At 47.3% G+C, this 16,903-nt stretch overlaps 1 protein-coding gene across 1 annotated transcript in view; it reads left to right on the top strand.

Annotated features, from left to right (window-relative positions):
• The first annotated feature begins 670 nt into the window (after positions 1-670).
• The window catches only part of KIAA1671 (KIAA1671 ortholog), a 217,808-nt gene continuing 201,575 nt past the window's right edge, over positions 671-16,903 (top strand). The window contains 1 exon segment of the mRNA XM_020996320.2: positions 671-788. The gene's annotated coding sequence lies outside the window, so the exon portion shown is untranslated.

A 16,903-nucleotide genomic window follows, 5' to 3' on the forward strand; every position in this document is an offset into this window, starting at 1 on the left:
AATGGGGCAACGTTCTAAGTTCAGGGCGCAGACGTTCTAAGGTCACCCCGCGGACGTTCTAAGGACAGAGGGCAGGCTGGCAGGGCTCTGGGCTGGGCAGCGGGTCTACCGACCCTTACGTCCCAGACCGGTCCCCAGTCTCAGACTCTGACCGGCATCGGGCCCAGGGGTAGGGCGGGGGTCCACCCGCGGCTGCGGACCCCCTTCTGTCTGCCTTCTCGGGCAGGACAGGCAGGTTCAGCCCTGCCCGCCCATCCTCCCGCCGCCCGCTAGCTCCCGGCCCAGCTCCGGGGCAGACGTCCAGCCGGCCCGCCCCCTTCTCGCTCCCCACGCGCGCAGCTCCGCCCCGGGCCCCAGCCGGCGCAGGCGCCGCCGGACTCCAGGTTGCCATGACCACGGAGGCGCTTCCCCGCCCCCTCCCCCGGCGGCCCCCGGCCCCCAGGCCCCGCCCCTCACGCCGGCCCCGCCCCCGCTGGCGCCCCCCACCCTCCTGGCCCCAGCAGGGTAGGCTGCGCGCCGGCCGCCGGGGCTGGGCAGCGCAGCGCGGCTCGGCGCAGGTGGCGGCAGGTGTCCCGCAGCCCTGGCCCGCAGGGTAGGTTGCACCGTGGGGCCGGCGGGGAGGGGCGGGGCATGAGAGTGGGAGGGAGCCCCGCTGCCCGCCCGTCCGGCCCGTGGCGAAAGGGCTGCAGGTGGAGGGCGGGCGATGGCGGTGCCCAGGGCCAGGGGCGAGCGAGGCGCGGGCGGCGGCGGCGGCGGCGGCTGTGGAGCCCACGGACCCGGGCGGCTGAGTGAGTGTCTGGCGGCCGGAAACTTTCTGCCCCGGCAGAAAAGTTCCCCGAGCGTCCGGAGAGGGTCTGGTGTGGGGGCGGCGGGGAACTATCGAGGTCCGGTGCACCGGCAGTGGGGAGAGGAGTAGATCCCAAGCGATCTCCCTCCAGGACTTGGGAGCCGGGGGGAGGGGGACCTCGACCTGGATCCTGAGGCCCCACGGGCGAGCTGGGAGTGGGAGCGAGTGTATCCCCTCTCCGACCCTCCCCCGTCCTCCGTCCGAGGTTCCGTAGTGGATTCTGAGATGGGAGCGAGTGGATCTCCCGAAAGGCGGGGTGAAGGATTGGACCGCTGCCGGGATTTGGGCTTCGCTCAGAGTGGATTCCCCCAGACTGGGGGTGCAGGTGGGGGTAGGGGATAGATCAGAGCTGGGATCCCAGGGAGAAATCAGGGTCCTCGGGAGGGTTGTGGGCTTGGAGGTACCCGGTAGCGGGGGCACCGAAGGGGACTCGCACTTTTCTGAGCCTCAGTGGAGCCCTTGCGAACCCGCAGCGCCCGGGGCGTGGGAAAGGCCCGGAGACTCACAGTGGCCGCTGAGCCGCTCCCGGAGGATACCCCGCGGGCCAGGCTCCGGTCCACCCTTCTCCTCGGGGAGCTGGAAGGCTCCCTCGCCAATCTCTTGAGGGGCTCGTGCTCCCTGGCGCGCCCAAACCCCGCGTGGATTTCCACCTTCTCACACAAAGGGCCGATGAAGGGAAGCCGATGGCTAAGGGGTGGGGGGCTTAGGGTCCTCGTTGTGCGTCCCTGAGGGTGTTGGGCTGGGCTGAGCGGCTCTCCCCCTTCCTGGACTCCCCCACATCTGCTCGGAGGCTCGGATGGGAGAACAAAGTCGCTTTGATGGGATTAAGGGCTCAGGCGGCCAGCTCCAACCTAACCCCAACTCTCCCGGGAGCTGCATAGGATTTCCCCTTCTCTCTGTCATCCTACCTTCCCTGTCCCCAAGCCTAGCTGGGCCCAGGCGGTCCTGTCCCCTGCCTAGGCTTGGACCAGAGGGAGGCAGGGGCCCCGAGGGGAAAAGAATGGATGATCCCCAGCTTCGTGGAAATGGCCTGTTGCCCCACACCCAGAATCTGACCTTTTAAACAGCCAGCTAGCTCTGGGGCTCCAGCCCCTTTCCTGGTAGCCGAGGACATTCACTTAAACCTTATTATCTCTGAGGAGATAATTGAGCGTCTGACATCCATAATTTGCCCTAAAACTGGTTCTGATGTCTGTGTTTAATGCCAGGCTGATACTTAACTTCCCTAGAGATTATCCATTATCTTTTGGAGGGGGATGTGGCCTTTGGACCAAATGTTCTCCCCCCCCCCCTCCTCATTTTCTCTGTATATGTCTCTCAGGAGGCTTCCTTCTGCCTCTTCAACTGTCTATTCTCTTATAGCTGAGGTAAGGCCCTTTTAATCTAGCGGCTTGGGGAAATTGGTTTCCAGGAGGTCTGGGCCAAGTCTTGGCCAGCCTAGCTCAGTAGGTTTGGTTTAATCAGTAACTTTTTACCCTGGGCATTGCCTCTCCTTCTCTGTGCTTCGACTTTGAAAATACCTCTGAGTTACAGAGTGGTTCTGTTAAGGTGTTGGTGACCAGGGAGACATTGGGGGCCTCCTCCAACGGAGCGTCCTTCTGGAAGGGATCCCACAGGTTCAAAGACACAGAGTCAGTTAGGAGGGGCCTTGGAGGTCATCTGGACCATCCTCCTGACTAGGGCATTCTAGGATGGGGCTGGGCCTAGAGGCTTATTTTTAGCTGGAAACAAGCATTCATTATTGGGATTTCCCTAGATAAATAGGGCTTGGAAGCAGATTTGTTAGCATCTACAAGAAGGGAAAGACTTCAGAGTGGACAGCTTGTGGCAAGTTAACATTTTATTTCTTTTTTAAAGAAAAGTTTTCTTCCCAAATCACAGTCGTATACCTTTTCCACCCTTGTCTTCCCCTGTGACAAAGAAAAGTCTGCTCAGGGAAGCTACTCGGTATATGTTGACTCAGTCTGACTGCATTGCAAACCTCTCCAGAGCTATAAAAGACCATTTAGCTGACCTCTTTTATTTTAAAGAGCAGGAAACTGAGGCCCAGAGAGGTTAAGTCACTAGCTCAAAACATCCACAGGTACTAAGTGACAGTGTCAGGATTTGAACTCAGTTCTGTGACTGGTAGGATCTTTCATCTTTCTGCTCCAGCCATGCGGATTGAAGGTGTGTTTCTTTATCTCCACTCAGCAAGATTGGTCATTTTAATTACACAATTTTATTGTTCACTGGGTTTATGTGTTTTCATTATGTATAATCAAAAACAAATTTTTTTCCTCACACGGTATGGTTCTGGTCTACCTTTGCACTGATTTCCTGTCCCTTCTTATTCTGATATGGGCATTCATTGCTAGGTGGCTTAAGGTCACAGGTCTAGAGCTAGAAGGGACTTTATAGTCATAGGTTCACTTTATTAAATGAGGAAACAGAGGCTTAGAAATGTCAGGTGACTTGTCCAAGGTCCTACAGCTAGTAAATGTCAGAGGGGGTATTTAAACCTAGGTTTTGGAGGCAGCTAGGTGGCACAGTGTATAAAGCTCCAGCCTTGGAGTCAAGAGGACCTGAGTTCAAATCCAGCCTCAGACATGGCACTTACTAGTTACGTGACCTTGGGTAAGTCACTTAACCCCGATTGCCTCGCCCAAAAAAAACACCACAAAACCAAACCTAGGTCTTCCCTGCCTCCACATCCATTACTCTGTCCACTATGGTGTCCATGCTGCACCCCCAGTGAGGCACACTGAGGTGAAGGGAGTTCTTCAAAGCCATATGGCTGGTATGTGTGTGTGTGTGTGAGAGAGAGAGAGAATTCAAGGCTCTTAAATTTAGTTTGTTTAACAAATCCTTTTGCTCCAGGTAGTGAAGGTAGGTGTTGATTTAAAGTGAAACTGTTTGGGAGAATCAGTGTCCCGGTGATGAGGATTTCAGTTAGGACGGACAGTATGATATAGCAGTGAGAGTGAGGAATTCCTAGTCAGAAAACTGTGTTAGGATCTTGGGATCCTTGGAGGTCACCTAATCTGATTCCTTCACTTTACAGAGGGTCGAATTGAGGCCTGGAATGGGTTGGGGAGCGATTTATGAAGGTCACATAGGCAGTGACAGAGCCAAGATTTGAATTCTGCAAGTAATAGATTACCCCACAGAAGAAACTGAGTGAACAGAAGCATTGATCTGGCACCTACTGTGTGCTGTGGAAGTTATCTTTTCCTTACCTGGTCTGGTCTTCAGACCTCATTTTATTCATTTGTAAAATTGGGCAGCTAGGTGGCATGGTGGATGGAACACTGGGCTTGGAATCAGGAAAACTTGTCTTCATGGGTTAAAACCTGGCTTCAGGCTCTGTGACCCTGGATAAGTCCTTAACTCTGTTTGCCTCAGTTTTCTGTAAAATGAGCTGGAGAAGAAAATGGCAAACCACTCCAGTATCTTTGTCAAGAAAAACAAAAACAGGGTCATGCCACGTCAGACATGACTGAAATGACTTAACAATGACAAGAACGGACTGGATAATTAGCATTATGTTTTCCTGTGCCCATAGGAGGGGGGATTCTGCTCTGCTAGATTGTAAGCTCTATGAGGGTAAGGACTGACTCACTTAGTTCTGTCACCCCTCATGCCCAAAGCAGGTGCTTTTGAAGATGAAATAAAAGATACTAAAGATGCCTTTCCCCAAATAGAGAAGCAGCTGGTCTCTGACGTCCCATTAAGTTCTAAATTTCTCTGATTCATGTTTGCAATCTGAAAGACACAGATTGTGGAATGACTTACAAATGAGAAGAATTCTTACAAAACAGAATGTCAGAGAGTCATAGAGATTGTCAAAGCCAGAAATTCTCTGGTAGAGAATGTCAGAGCTGGGAGGAAGCCTAGAACACAGACTTTGTCAGACCTAGGAGGGAACTTAAAATACACTGTCCAAGCAGGGAAGGATCTTAGAAGAGAAAATGTCAGGGCTGCTGGGGAGCCTAGAACACAGACTCTCAGACCTAGGAGGGACCTTAGGACATACTGTCCAAGCAGGGAAGGACTTTAGAAGAGAGAAATGTCAGAGATGGTGGGGAGCCTAGAACACAGACTCTGTCAGACCTAGGAGGGAGCTTAGAACATGCTGTCCAAGCAGGGAAGGAGCTCAGAAAAGAGAAAGTCGGAGCTAAGAGGGAGCTTAGAACACAGACTCTTAGAGCTGAGAGGGGATTTAGAACAGAGAGTGTCAGAGTTGGAAGATATCTTAGAAGTTGTCCCATCTGACCCACTCACATTTACAAATGAAGTAACTGAGGCCTGGAGGGAAGAAATGATTTCAGCTAATTTAATGGACAGTTGAGTAGATAATGGTGGAGAGAATTTTAAGAGTTGGCATAAATCTCAGAAGGCTTGATGGGAATAAGGGAGTTGGAAGTATGGGAGGTATGTGTGTGTGTCTGTGTGTGTCTGTGTGAGTGAATGGTGGGTCAGTCCTACCTTTAACATTTAGCTGACATTGACGTGGCGGTGTGACAGCCTTTTGGGAGAAGGGACACAGGTCAGCTTGGGTGGAGCAACAGTGAGATCATGAATGAGCTTGGAGAAATGGCTGGAGGCTCTAGAAAGTCAGATGGGAGAGTTTGTATCTTAGGATCTGCTCATTGGTGCATTCAATGGACATTTTTGATCTTAGGAGTTAAATTTGTCTTTCAAAGTTGGATGAGCTCATGCTTACACCCAGACCTCTTTGCATATGGTTCATACTGATTTTTTTTTCTATCACTAAAGAGACATTTGAAAGCTGATATGATTTCAGGAAATGGGTTCTGCCAAGCGTACGGTTTCCACAGCTTTCTCTAGCGTGGTGGAGTAGAGAGAGCACTAGACATGGAATCACAGAGACGAGGATTTGAATCTTCCTTCCTGCACTTGCTTAGCCATGTCTGATATTTCCCTAGACGTAGGACTTTGAGCCAGTCACTTATTGGAGCCTTAGCTTTCTCATCTGTGAAATGGGATTGCCCAACCATAGATCTAGAAGGCATCCCAAAGTCATTTAGTCCAGACTTCAAATTACAGATGAGGAAGTGGAGGCCCAGGAAGGTGTGTACCCAAGGTCTTACAAGGAATAACCAAAGATGGAGCCCTTTTGTCACTCAAATGGGGTCTGAAATGCACTACTCTCATGGCTTTCTTGGGCGTAAAGGGACAGGCCCTGGCGCATGGTGCCAGCCTCCTGGTGTCTGATGGTGTCCTTTGACAGGAATCACTGTGGCATTGGTTTTGGGGTCCAAGTGGTAATTATGGGTAATTTTCCCTGTATGCAAAGTGAATAAATAGGAGAATTTCCAAGGTTAAGTCAGATCATCACCAACAAAAAAAATATGTTAACCATCCTACTCACCCACACCCTTCTGCCTGTCCCCAAAAGAAGAATCAAAAAAATCTCTCTCCTAGATCTAAGGCACTTTGTAGAATGGAATGGAATGGGATGTTTGCTTGGGCAGTGGTGTTACTCATTTCAACTGGCATCCATTGTTTTAGCCGGGGGTTGTCCTTCTAAAGTGACCCTGGAGGCAGGTGAGATTTTTTAAAAATCCAGATTTTTTTAAGAGTAGGGAACTCCCAGTGAGGAGATGCCTTCCACCGATGCAGGCCAACACCTACTCTGTAGCTGAGAAGTTAAGTGACTTCTCTGGGGTCACAAATTAAGAGATGTCAGAAACAGAAGTTGACATTGTGTGGTTCCCCCTCTGGGATGCTTCCTCAGCTCATCCACTGGAAGATTTTCTGGTTGGGTTTTCTCGGGGAGTGGCTGGTACTTTGTAAAGGAATTCTTTGTAAAGGATTCAGTGTAGCTCAGGAGCCCCCACTGGTGTATTTACCTTTAATGGTCAGCTGGTAGACACAATTAACTGGAAGCAAAGGCATCTCTTTTCCTAAGGCCTTATCAGGAGAACCATAGATATAGAGCTCCTAAGGATCTCAGAGAACATTTTGTCCAAGCCTGTGACTCTACAGATAAGGAAACTGAGTCCTACTTGTCTAGGCTCGTTCAAGTGGTAAGCATCAGAGATGGGATTTGAACCCAAGTCATCTGATTCCAGAATCAGTGTTCTTTCCACAATTCTACCAAAGAGAAAAATGAGCTTGATTAACAAGCATTTATTAAGCACCTATTGTGTGCCAGGCACTGTGTTAGGTGACAGAGATAAAAAAACAAAAATGATAGGGTTCTTGCTCTCAAGGAGTTTATGGACTTTGAAATGGGAACAAAAGCTTTACGGGGTAGGTTTCCCATCCCCCCAACCCCTCAGTGTTCTTGCTAAGAAAATCTGCCTGTTGGATTTAAGTGAAATGTGATTTGATAATTTAAGGAAATGTTTGCTTGTGAGAGCAAAATACCTTCCTGTCTATGTATAAATGTGGAAGTTTGCTCTTAAAAGATTTTAGAATGTCAGAACAGAGTAAGGGAGGATCCCAGCTGGAAGGGCCCTAAAGGTCAAAGGCCCCATCTTGCAGATGAGGAGACTTTAGCCTTGAGAGAGGAAGAGGCCTGGCCCAGAATGGTGATCTTTTTATTCCAAATTGCTACCAAACGTTTTGTACCCGGAGTGTGAGGAAGGAAGGCCCCTCCCAGCTCTAACCCGTTAGGACACTTGGCTTCTGTTGAGAAGGCAGACAGAGAGTTTCCAAAGTTCTTGGTTCATTGGTGCTTTGTAAGGGATGCAGTGGAACTCTTGGGATCCCCTCTTACAGATGAAGAAAACGAATTGTACCCATGAAGTGCAGCGGGGGTGGGAGGTAGGAGCCCAAGGCATGTCTGTCAGCAGTTGTCAGACCAACCACGGTGCAAAAATCACACTGAAAAAATTAACTGTCCCATCTTAGAATGTTAGAATGTCAGGATTGGGGTTGGTCTTAGAACAGAGAATGTCAGAGCTGGGAGAGGCCTTAGAACAGGGAATGTCAGGGCTGGGATTGGCCTTAGAACAGAGAATGTCAGAGCTGGGAGAGCTTAGAACAGGGAATATCAGGGCTAGCATTGGCCTTAGAACAGAGAATGTCAGAGCTAGGAGAGCTTAGGACAGGGAATGTCAGAGCTGCAGCTAGGGTAAGGGAGACATTAGAACACAGAATGTCAGATTTGGAGTGCCCTTATAGACCATCTAGTTCAGGATTTCTTTTTTTTTTTTTAGGTGATAGATATGTATTTTTTTTATTAATTTATTTCGATTTATCAACAATCACTTCCATATGCTTTTAAGTTTAAAATTTTTCTCCCCCTTCCTCCCTACCACCCTCCCCAAGATGGCGCACAGTCTGATATGGTAGTTCAGGATTTCTTTACCTGGAATCTGTGAACTTCTTTTCAAAATTTTTTGAAAACTGCATTTCAGTATAATGGGTTTCCTTTGTAATTTTATGTATTTTATTTCCTCCATTTGTAAACATGGTTCTGAGCAGGGGTCCTCAGACTTCCTAGACCCTCACAGGCCTCCCTGATGTGCACGCACGGAGCCCCTCCTTTTGGAGGTGAGGTAGCTAAGTTTTGGAAGGCGTCAGGGCCAGCAGATCTTGGGACGCCAGGCCTGGTGCTCTTTCCCGGGTTCTAGGTGGTTCACTCCCAGCCCTTGAGAGCAGGCTTTAGCCTGCCAGGAGGTTGAGGACATCATCCAAATGGAAAGTTTATGATTTATCTGTGGGCATTTCTTTAATAGTGGATGGCTGGTTTCTAGCTAAGAAGTCAGCTCAGGGTTGGGGAAAGAGGCCTTCACTAGATCAGGAGACTCGGTTCTTAATCCTGGCTTGGTCACCATCACCTGGCCTTGTGACTATAGACAAATCACTTCCTGGCTCTTTCCCTCAGTTTTCCTATCTGTAAAATGGGGAGGAGGAGTTGAGGGAGATGCCCTCAGTCTCCTTCCCACCTCTGAAACTTGGATGCATGGGCTTGGTAGGGGGCTGGACGAGCCATCTGCAAGATGTGTATTAAAATCTTGCCTCTGACACTGAGCGTGGGAAAAACCATGGGAAAGTCACAGAGTCACAACTTTAGGGCCCGAGGCTCCATAGAAGCCATCTGGTGCAACATCGGCATTTTAACAGATGAGGAAACTGAGGCCCATAGACCTGTTGAAGGTCACACAGGTAGTAAGCTTCAAAGATGGGGTTTGAACCCAGGCCCTTGGACTTCAGAGCCTGGGCCGTTTCCAGTGTCCAGAAGGTGACGGTCTCATTTCCGTAAGAGGCCTTTAAGGCCAGGAAAGTGTGGGCTCCCATGGGAGGATGGCCAGGTCAGGGTGTGATTGTTTTCCAGGTGGGGCCAATGGCTAGACTTCTCAGGGGATGGTGTGATGTGTATTGTTTTGCTTTTCCTTTGGTGACTAAGACTTTTTTTGGGGGAACTCACTGTTTATTTGTAGAGTGATTTGTAGAGGTGCCTGAGAGAGAGGAAGCCGGATGTCAATGTTTATTGCCCAGTCCTCAGAGGAGGTCTGGAGGCCAAGCTTTGTACAGCCAGGGGTCAACCCGAGCCATCATGGCGGAGTCTCCTAAGCTGGGCTGGAGCTCCAGAGGTGACATGCCTGTGCATGCTGGCTGTGACCCTGAGAACAGCAGTGTCCCTATTCCCTGAACTTCCCACACCCGCCAGGCAAGAACTCTTTTTTTTTTTATATTTTATTAATTTATTTTGATTTGTCAACAATCACTTCCATATTCTTTTGAGTTGAAAATTTTTCTCCCCCTTCCTCCCCCCCACCCTTCCCAAGATGGTGCACAATCTGATATAGGCTTTACATTTACATTCCTATTAAACATATTTTCACATTAGTGAAGTTGTAAGTAAAAATTAAAACCAATAGGAGAAACCATCAGAAAGATGAAACAAAACTCAACAGAAGGTAAAAATAAGTGATGGCGATTCGACTTCCATAGTTCTTTCTTTGGATGTGGACAGCATTTTCCATCCTGAGGCCTCTGGAGATGTCTTAGATCCTCATAATGCTGAGAAGGGTTCAGTTTAACAATCTTAGTCATGCATAACGTGGCTGCTATTGTATACAAAGTCCTCTTAGTTCTGCTCACTTCACTCAGCATCAGACCATATGTCTTTCCAGGTTTTTCTGAAGTCAGCCTGTTCATCATTTCTTATAGCACAATAGTATTCCATTACATTCATATACCACAACTTGCTCAGCCATTCCCCAATTGATGGGCATCCTCTCAATTTCCAATTCTTTGCCACCACAAAAAGAGCTGCTATGAATATTTTTGTACATGTGGGTCCTTTTCCCATTTGTTTGATCTCTTTGGGATATAGCCCTAGAAGTGCTATTGCTGGATCAAAGGGTATGCACATTTTTGTAGCCCTTTGGGCATAGTTCCAAATTGTTCTCCAAAATGGTTGGATCATTTCACAACTCCACCAACAATGTATTAGTGTTCCAATTTTCCCACATCTTCTCCAACATTTATCATTTTCCTGTTTTGTCATGTTGGCCAATCTGATAGGTGTGATGTGGTACCTCAGAGTTGTTTTGATTTGCATTTCTCTAATCAATAATGATTTAGAGCATTTTTTCATATGACTATAGATGGCTTTAATTTCTTCATCTGAGAACTGTCTTCATATCCTTTGACCATTTATCAATTGGGGAATGGCTTGTGTTCTTATAAATTTGTCTTAATTCTCTATGTATTTTAGAAATGAGGCCTTTATCAGAGAGACTGGTTGTAAAAATTCTTTCCCAATTTTCTACCTTCCTTCTAATCTTAGTTGCATTGGCTTTGTTTGTGCAAAAACTTTTCAATTTAATGTAATCAAAATTATCCATTTTGCTTTTCATAATGTTCTCTATCTCCTGTTTGGTCATGAATTCTTCTGTTCTCCATAGATCTGATAGGTAAACTATTCCTTGTTCTCCCAGTTTACTTATGGTATCAGCCTTTATATCTAAGTCATGAACCCATTTTGACTTTATTTTGGTATATGGTGTGAGATTTGGGTCTATGCCTAGTTTCTGCCATACTCTTTTCCAGTTTTCCCAGCAGTTTTTTTCAAAGAGTGGGTTCTTATCCCAGAAGCTGGGGTCTTTGGGTTTATCAAATAATAGATTACTATAGTCATTGACTACTGTGTCTTGCATATTTAACCTATTCCACTGATCCACCCCTCTATTTCTTAGCCAGTACCAAGCAGTTTTGATGATTGCTGCTTTATAATACAATTTAAGATCTGGAATTGCTAGGCCACCTTCCCCTGCATTTCTTTTCATTAGTTCCTTTGATATTCTGGACCTTTTGTTTTTCCAAATGAATCTTGTTATTATTTTTTCTAACTCTGTAAAATAATTTTTTGGTAGTTTGATTGGTATGGCACTGAATAAGTAAATTAGCTTAGGTAGAATTGTCATTTTTATTATTTTAGCTCAGCCTACCCATGAGCAACTGATGTTTTTCCAGTTATTTAGATCTGATTTTATTTGTGTGAAAAGTGTTTTGTAATTGTGTTCATAGAGTTTCTGGGTTTGTTTCAGGAGGTAGACTCCTAAATATTTTATGCAAGAACTCTTTTTAATAATGTTTAAAAATTATAATACAAACTGACACGAGTAGCCAACATTTATAGCACTTTTAAGTGCGATAAATGCAAATCACTTTAGAAATCCTTTTTTTTTTAATCTTCAAAGCAGCTGTGGGAGGTTGGTACTATCATTATCTCTTTTTTACAGATGAGGAAACTGAGGCTGGCGTTGGTTCAGTGACTTGCTTGAGGTCCCACAGCTAATTTAAAATGGGATTTGAACATCAAGTTATCGCTGACTCCCAATTCCAACTTGTATCCACTGCCCCACCCTGCCTCTTTCTTCTCCTCTTGGTTCAGGAGGCATGGTGGTAGAGTGGGTTGGGCCGGATCGCCTCTGAGGGGCTAGGTATGATACTGAACCTGCAGAAAAAGGTCATTTTTCTTCTTTGTAAAATGAGGCTGGACCAGATGACCTCTGTCCCAGCTGTCAATCTCCAACCCTCTGAAGTTTTTAATTTGTGACAGATGAGTGATGTAGGTTAAAGTGTTTTACCGGCCTTAGAACTCTCTATAAGTACAAGTGACCCTGGATGAGTCACTTCCCATCTCGGTGATCTAGGCAACTTCCTAAGACTGTAAGGTGCAGAAAAGGTGCCAGCCTGCACTAGTGGATGGCCTAGTCCCCGTCCCTATGATTAATATTAATATCCTATTACTACTTAATATTAAATTACTACTATTATTCCATTGTGTGGGCTGGGAAGAACGCTGAGCTTTGGAGGCAGGGCTCCTGGCTCAGAATCTTGGCTGTCCTATGACCTTGGGTATGCGTTACAGACCTGGTTTTGCCTCATAGGGTCTCAGTTTCCTCATCAGTAAAATGATAATGATTATCCTTATGGTCCCTGCCTCCCAGGGTTGCTGGACAGGACTTTGTAAACTTGAAAGGGCTTTAGAATTGGGAGATGCTGTAACAGTTGTCATCATCATCATCATTGTCCTTATTGTAAAGTGCTCTGGGATTTGCTGAGTGTGTGAGGTCACTGGGGTCCAGGAGGGCCTCATGGAGGAGGTGGTCCTAGTGGGCTGAGCAAGAGACTGATGGGCAGGGAGATGGTCACAGGGTGAGCCCCACAGAGTTAAAAGGTAGTTTGGCTGAGTTTGCCAAACCCCAGACAGCAATACCCCTATTAACAGATTCTCTGGGAACACAGTTTCTTTTCATGAAGTTGGCCCTGGCGGAGGGGCAGTTCAGGCGTCGTCCTCTCTGGCTTGGCGTGGGGCCTGGCTGAGGTGGGGAGGGCCCTCCACCTGGGGCTCCAGGAGCTGGGGTGATGTAGGTGGGGGTGGGGCTGTGGTCATGGCTGGCCTGTATGTCATTGGAGGGAATGGCCAGAGCGCTGCTATCTCTAGAGGGAGTGGATCAACCCTCCTGGAGAGGTCTGCAAGCAGGGGCAGAATCAGCCCTCTTGTTGGTCATATCTTGGTGGGTATTCCTTTCATGTATGGCTTGGACTAGATGCCCAGAGGTCCCCTCCAATGCTCGTCTCTCCTGGATGGGAAAGGAGACTGGCTGCATCCCACCCAAGTGCAGGTGGGGTTGGGAGCAAACCTTGGAGCCCATGCCTGCGCTTCCTAGATTAATTTCCTCACCTCTGCATAAAATCTAAGCCTAAACTGGCACAGGTCTTCATTAATACAGGTGTGACTTGGAAGACTGATACCCTTGTGGCAGATGCAATCAGCCCCCTGATGTGGAATGAGGGAGCCCCATAGATGGAGAGGCAGACGTCTCAACTCTGCTACTGACTACCTGCGTGACCTTGGGCAAGTCATTTCCTTTGTCTTCTGGTCAGCTGCACACTTCGATACTTCCGCTCTGGCCATCTTTCTTATCTGGAGCTCAGATTATGCTTTGGGGACATCTGGCCCTGTTAGTTCACCCAACCTTGCCTGGAACCAAGCCTGGCCATCCGTACACTGAGCTACCTCCCCTCCCCCCAGTTTCTGGCTCCCCTTCTTGTATTTCTCTGCCCCTTCCCCCTTAGGAAGTGAGTTCCTTCATGGCCAATGTGGGAATTTGTTTTGTTCGCTTCTGCCTTTTTATGACAAGGCTTTGGTTTTTCTTCTTTTTTTTCCCCAGTAAGGAAGAGGAGAGGGATGGAGAGAGAGGATAGATGTAGGGTAGAACAAACAAGAATAAAGAAAAGAGGGTCATTGGAGGCATTTTAAAAATTGGATAGGAGCGAACAGGAGAGAAAGCGTCTCAGATGAGTGGGGCACTTTGAGAAATAGATACTGAATTTATTACCAATTTAAAAGAAAAGCAAGCTGTAATTACTGTTTTTACAAAAATTACATAATTCTGAGTATCATCCTCTTCTCTTCTACTATGAATGTGAAAATGCCCATTTTACTTACTGTTTGTTAAGTTCTGGCTTAAAAAAAAGGAATGTAACCTTCTTGAGGGTAAGGGCCCTACTGATTGCTGCATTTGCATCCCAGGGCTTATTTAACACAGTGCTTGGCACATAGTAAGCATTTACAAATAGATGTTCAAGCTCTTGTGCTCTGTCTCAATCTCTCTCTCTCTCTCTCTCTCTCTCTCTCCCTCCCTCTCTCTCTCTCCCTCCCTCTCCCTCTCCCTCTCCCTCTCCCTCCCTCTCCCCTCTCTGTCTCTCCTTTCTCTTGTCTCTCCTCTCTCTTTCTCTCTCTTCTGTGTCTCTTTCCTCTCTCTCTTTCTTTGTCTCTGTCTCTCTCCTTCTCCCTCTCCCCTTCTTTCCTCATCCATACAAAAAAGGTTCAGGACAAATTGGTCTCTGATGCCTCTGACATCCCTCAATTCTGTGAGTCATGACACAGTGTTACAGAGCACAGGGCTTAGAGTCAGAGGCCCTGGATTCAAATCCCAGCTTTGTTAGTTGCTAGCTATGACTATAGCCAGGTTACCCCCTTCCTGGGCCTTCTTTTCCTTATCTCTAAAATGAGTGGGTTAGATAGAAGGCCCCTAAAGTCCCTCCCAGCTCTCCTGTTCTTCCTAGTTACATTGTAGCCATTGTATATGTTGTTTTCCTGGTTCTCTTTACTTTGCATCAGTTCATATAAATCTTCCCTTCTGTCTCTGTTTTCATCTTCATCCTTTCTTTCAAAGCTCTGTTGTTCTATATACTTCTGTGGTCCCAAATATTTCCTAATTACTGAATTATAGCATTCATTCAGCAGACACTTTATGGAGTCCTTGCAATAGGCACGGCCCTGGCCCAGGTGTACTAGGTCGGAGGAGTCTAACACGTGCGTTGGGCTGAATGTGGCCTCTAGCCTTCCCGAGTGTGGCCTGAACCAATTAAAATAGAGTTCCTATCTGATTTTAATGTGTTGATATATTAATAAAGAAAGAAACCTATAAACACGTGTAGTTTTCTAAGTCAGTATTCAGCCCACAGCAATCCTTAGGTACAATTTATCAGCCTCTGTTTTTATTTGCTTTTGGCACTACTGTTCCAGGCAATACAGAAATGCACAATACATCCTCTGTGCTCTGAGAGAGAGTCTTACTAGCATGGAAAATCATTATGTCAGCAAGTAATTATAAGATAATTAGAATATCATTAGTGTCCAAAGAGAGGTGTAAATAAAGTAGGATTATAGATTTAAATATGGAAGGGCCTCAGTGGTTATCTAGCCCAACCCCCCCATTTTACAGAGAAGGAAACTGAGGCATGAGGAGGTCATTACTTGTATTTTAGAGGAGGAAGAAGAGAGATCACTTCCAGTGGGTTTGGGGAGTGAATCAGAGATGGCTTCATGGCAGAAGTGGCCTTTGAGCTAGCATTTCATTAGAGGGAATGACTTTGTCTGCTCAGGAAATACGAGACTGCCTCACTGGCCCTTCTGAATTTCATGGCCCCGTTTCTTGTTTTTCCTGATATCATAAGCATTTGCACGGATGTCCTCTCCTCTCAGTAGATGCTCAGTTCCTTGAGGGCAGGCCCTGTGCCATCTCCCATCTTGGATTCCCCAGTGGTGAGCACAGTGGTCACTTGATATGGGTCTGATTAGGTTGGATTTCTGTTCTTCTTCAGTGTCTGTTAATGCAGGAGAAGAGATTGTCTCCCTAGTGGGGTATAAGCTCCTTGAGGGCAGGACCTTTGGTTTAATGAGATACACATAGTTGGTGCTTAGGACAGGTTTATGAGCACATAGTAGGTGCTTAATAAATGCTTGCTGGATTGGATTGAATTGTGGAGGTCCCCCCCTTCTTTTTGGTCTGGATTTATTTCATTGTTCCCAAGGGTAGCATACTTGCCCAGGTTCATACAGCCTGAATATATGTCTCCTGGACTCTTGGTGCCTGTCTTTTAACAAGGACACTCGTCCTACCTCTGAATAGTGGGTGCAAAGTGAGGAGAGGCTTCCCAGGATGGGGGACAGAGCACTGCAGTGGGAGTTGGGGGCCTCAGCTTGATTCCTGCCTTTGACTCTCAGTCACTGTGTGTGACTTTGGCCAAGTCATTGACCTACTCTGAGTCTCCTTTTCCTCCTCTGCAAAAGGAGGGGGTCAGACTAGACCTCAGAGGGCCTTCCCAGCTTTAAATTCCCTGCGGCTTTTACTTCTTAAACTGAGTGGTGGGTTCTTGTTAAAGAGCTGGACCTGAGGACAGGGGACCGTGAAAGTTAGACCACGGTCAGAAGGGGCAGTGTTCCCTCCTCTCTCTGAGTTGGATGTCAGTGGCTCCAGCAGCTGATGGGCCTGACAAGCAGGGGGGAGGGGGGCGGCACATGGCCAGCTTAACTGGCGGGGAACAGGAGGGGACTTGGAGTAAGGCTGGATGAGGCAGCTGCCTGTCAGAGCCCAGGCTGGGGTGCATGAGGCTGGGGGTGCACGAAGCTGGGGGTGCACGAGGCTGGGGGTGCATGAGGCTGGGGTGCACGAGGCTGGGGGTGCATGAGGCTGGGGTGCAGGTTTAAGTTAAGTCGCTTGGGACCCACCACTCTCTGTCTGTCTGTCTGTCTCTTTGTCTCTGGCTCTCTCTGTCTCCTGTCTCCTATCTTTGTCTCTATCTCTATCTCTGTCTCTGTCTTTCTGTCTCTCTGTTTCTGTCCGTGTCTCACTCATCTTTGCCATTCTCTGAGAAGGGATAGAAATAAGGGTACTCCTCACTCCACAACTATAGGAGATATATCCCTCAGCTATCAGAAACCTGTGGATATTTAAAGAACTCAGTAACTCAAAAAGCTGTTGGATTATAGAATATCATAGTTGGGAGAAACCTTACACGGGGAATGTCAGAGTTGGGAGGGGCCTTAGAAAAGGGGATTTGTTTTTTATTTTTATTTGTTTATTTATTTGCTTTTTTTTTGGTGAGGCAATTGGGGTTAAGTGACTTATTCAGGGTCATACAGCTAGTAAGGGTCAAGTGTCTGAGGCCACATTTGAACTCAGGTCCTCCTGACTCCATGGCTGGAGCTCTATCCACTTTGCCACCTAGCTGCCCCAGGACTTATTTTGTTTTGTTTTGTTTTTAAAATTTTTTTTTTAATTTTTAGGTAGTTGG

This window comes from Phascolarctos cinereus, unplaced genomic scaffold, assembly GCF_003287225.1.
Source record: "Phascolarctos cinereus isolate Bilbo 61053 unplaced genomic scaffold, phaCin_HiC Scaffold_4;HRSCAF=312, whole genome shotgun sequence".
In the NCBI taxonomy this organism is placed as follows: domain Eukaryota; kingdom Metazoa; phylum Chordata; class Mammalia; order Diprotodontia; family Phascolarctidae; genus Phascolarctos; species Phascolarctos cinereus.